Source organism: Manis javanica, chromosome 4 (assembly GCF_040802235.1).
Source record: "Manis javanica isolate MJ-LG chromosome 4, MJ_LKY, whole genome shotgun sequence".
In the NCBI taxonomy this organism is placed as follows: domain Eukaryota; kingdom Metazoa; phylum Chordata; class Mammalia; order Pholidota; family Manidae; genus Manis; species Manis javanica.
In genome coordinates this window covers 33641893-33645887 of record NC_133159.1, presented here as the reverse complement: position 1 = coordinate 33645887, position 3995 = coordinate 33641893, and the positions used below count along the sequence as shown (strand labels likewise).

The 3995-nt window shown below is 36.0% G+C and overlaps 1 pseudogene; it reads right to left on the bottom strand.

The window, feature by feature from the left end:
* Positions 1-201: 201 nt before the first annotated feature.
* LOC108408111 (olfactory receptor 2D3-like) lies at positions 202-784 on the bottom strand (annotated as a pseudogene).
* Between the last annotated feature and the right edge of the window lie 3211 nt (positions 785-3995).

Sequence of the window (3995 nt, the reverse complement as noted above, 5' to 3'; positions counted from 1 at the left end):
ACTGTGCTCTGTCTTCACTACTGTCTCTGTCTCAAACCACAACACCGTTGATACTGCTAAGGTCCGAGCATCCTGCTCCTTCCCAATGGCCAGGGTGCAGAGTTAGCTTATGGAGTCCAGCTTTTCCAGGTTTCATGGACGAGTCCTGGGGGAGCTGGTGAGTGTGTGGCCTGCTTTGTTCAGCTCCCCAGGTCTTAAGCTTTAAAGCCTCACTGGAGCCCTGCCCACTCCCATCAGTTTGAGGAAAGCTTTTTCATGTCCTTGTTCCTCAGACTGTAGATGACAGGGTTGAGAAAGCCTGTGGCAATGTTATAGAAAAGGGCCATTTTCTTGCCACTGTTTGACAAAGAGTCAGAGCCAGGGCTCATGTACATGATGACGCGTGGAAGGATGAACGTGGTGATGTGGGAGGCACAGGTAAAAAAGGCCTTGATCTGGCCCTGGGCTGAGCGGATCTTTACGATGGTAGCAAAAATGTTGGCATAGACGATGGCAACCAGAGAGAGTGGGACCACAATGACATTGAAGCCCGTGATGAAGTCCACCAAGTCACTGAAGGATGTGTCTGCAGAGGCCAGCTTTAAGATGGCAGGAACTTCACAAAAGTAGTGGGCAGTGTCATTAGGGCCACAATAGGGCAGGTGCATAGCAAAGAAAGTATAGCACAGACTCCCCAGCACACCATAGGCTGCACAGATGCCCACCATGAGGAGGCACACCCAGCTGCTCATGATGACCTTGTACTGGAGGGGTGGCAGATGGCTATGTACCTGTGCACAGACATGACTTCCTAGTGGTATTCTTTAACTGACTTTCTGTGGACTAGGGTATTTTACAACTTCGCAGCTGTAGCTATTAAGTTAAAGAAAACTGATAGCAATGCAAATTATTTATGTCCACAGTAATGCAGATGATTTCTATTCATAACAACACAAGTGAAATTTGTCCAGTAGAGAATATAAATGTCTGTAAGTCAAATTCTCTTTTGAATCTGTCCTAATGTCTTACTGGTTCCTTCACGAATTAAGTGAACTCGGTAAAATCTTTGACATATGCTCATTTAAGACAAATCATAAAGGAAAAGATTGATAAGTTTTATTCATTAAAAATCATTATTCTCTTCTATTCTAGTCTATTCATCAAAAGAAAGTGAAAAGAATACTCTTGACTGAAAACAAATCAACAAGTGTCAAAACCTACTGCTGATTATTAAATTAAGTTACAGAATATGAAAGACATCATAAAAACAAATAATAGTTTAAGAATTGTACTATATTTCTTCAAAAATAATAAAATTAATTTAAAAAGTTTTATACCCTGAAATATAGACACTAACATGTTGGCACTAGTTATCTTTTGGTCCAAGGCAATGGAAGATTTTCATTTTCTTTCTTTTTTTTTCTTCTCCCATTTTGTTGATAGTTTCCTTTGCTGTGTTGAAGCTTTTTAGTTAGATGTAGTCCCACTTGTTTATTTTCTCTTTTATTTCCCTTGCCTGGGGAGATATATCCAGAATTAAATTACTAATGTTGATGTTCAAGAGTTTACTGCCTATGTTTTCTTCTAGGAGTTCCATGATTTCAGGTCTTATATTTAGATCTTTGATCCATTTTAAGTTTATTTTTGCATATGTGTAAGACAGAGGTCCAGTTTCATTCTTTTGCATGTAGCTGTGCAGTTTCCAACAGCATTTACTGAAGAAGCTGTCTTTTCCCCAATTGCATGTTCTTGCCTCCTTTGCCATATATTAATTGCCTATATAAATGTGAGTTTATTTCTGGGCTCTCTGTTCTGTTCCAGTGATCAATGTCTCTATTTTTGTGCCAGTACCATATGGTTTTGATTCCTGTAGCTTTGTAGTATAGTTTGAGATCAGGGAGTGGGGTACCTCCAACTTTGTCCTTTTTTCTCAAGATTGTTTCAGCTATTCAAGGTCTTTTGTGTTTCCATACAAATTTTAGAGTCGTTTTTTTCTACAAAATGCCATGGGTATTTTGCCAGGGATTGCTTTGAATCTGTAGATTATTTTGAGTAGTATGGCCATTTTAATAATATTAATTAATCCATGAGCATGGAATAGCTTTTCCTTTGTGTCATTTTCTTCTTTTTGTTTGCCTCTGTTTTAAAAAATCTTAAGAATAAACATATACTACTTTTGCAACACAGAAAAAAGTAACAAACGGAGAGAAGATATTTTCAATACATGTAAAGAAGTAGTAGCCAAAATATATAATGAATTACAAATCAAGAAAAGGCAAACATCATCTCATCTTTAGCGAACACTTACTACTATTCATTTTTCACTATGATAAATACTTTACATGTATCATATCATTTAATTTTTCCAACAACCTTCTGAGGTATATATTATTTCCCTCACATTAACAGATGAGGAAAATGAGACTCAGAGAAGTTAGGTAATTCGTCCGTCATCACTGAGTTAATAAAGGGTAGAGCTGGAGTTAGAACACAGAGGTCTGACTCCAGTTTCCTTCACTATGCAGTACTCCCAACAGTCTTATGAAGAGACTTTAAATTCACTAGCAACCAGGGAAGTGCAAATGAAACAAAAAACAATATTACTACTTTCCATCTGTGGGATAGAAACATTAGTATGTTGAGATAGACAAACAATATCAAGTTTTGATGAGATTGGCCTAACTAATTGGAAGAATAATTTAGAAGTATCTATTAAATTTGAAATTTGAATTTTCCCATTTACAAAGTCTACTTCTGTACACAAAACCTAGAAAAGCTTGTTATATGTGGAGAAATGGCCAAAGATATTTGTTGCAGAATTGTTTAAATGGAAATAAACAAATGTCCAACATCAGAGAATTACATGACTAAAATGCAGTATATTCAAATGCTTGTTTTAGAGAATGAGTTAGGGCCTATAATTATCAAATGGGTAAATGTCAGAAACATATATTAAGTTAAATTTTTTTCAGTGATAACCATGGTACCATTATCACCTTTTAACTCATGCAAAACAATTTTATGTATTGCTCATAGATACAATATAAATATAAAAATTTAAAACACACCAAATAGACTTCTGTTTAATGACAGTGGTTGGTTCAGAGGAGTTGGGAGTATTCTAAGAATACTTCATCTTATCTGTAATTATTTAATCCTTTTTTTAAAAAAGGAAAAAAAGACTCCTAAATATGGCAAAATATTGACCAATGTTTATTTTGAGTGTGGAAAAATGGAGTCTTTGTTAAACTATTTTCTATAATCTCTTCCTGTGTGACTCTGTCTTTGTCTTTGTCTGTGTCTCTGACTCTGTCTCTGTGTGTCTTTCTCTTTCTCTGTTTCTATACATACACAGATATAAATATATATACATACATATATACATACATATATACATACATATATGTATGTATATATATTTATTTTCTCAAAAGTAAGATTGAAAATGTAAAATCATGTAAGAGTCAGTTTCACAAGCTGAGTCCAGACCAGATAATTATTAGCCACATTGTTACAGATATGTCTAAAATAATTCTAGCCCAGATTTTACAGCACCTTGTACAAAAAGTGGTACAATACTAAATATTACTTGTAAGAACAAGCCTGTATTCCTGCATTATCTGTCTGTTCTTTATGTTATTTGTATCCCAAATCCTTTACACTGTAGAAAAGCATGTGCACATGTTAAATGTTTGGCTGTGATTGTACTGAACTGACATAAACTTTCAGGTGACTAAAGAACCCAAGAAAAGCAATAAAGCCATAGCCTTGAACCATAAGGACAGTGTTTGTGGAAGAAATCCTTTGCTTTCAACACTCAAGTGAGCCATTGGGTGGTGGCAGCTCAAAATTTTCCAACCAGGGGGAGACATTCAATTTAGAGGTGGCTATACCCTCTCTTGGTTGCTCATGGCCCCAGAAAAGCTCAGGTTGGTTAGAATCAATGTACTTTTATGATATCCAATGATCCCCATCACGTCTGCCCATGACTCTGGACAATTCTGGAACATACTGGG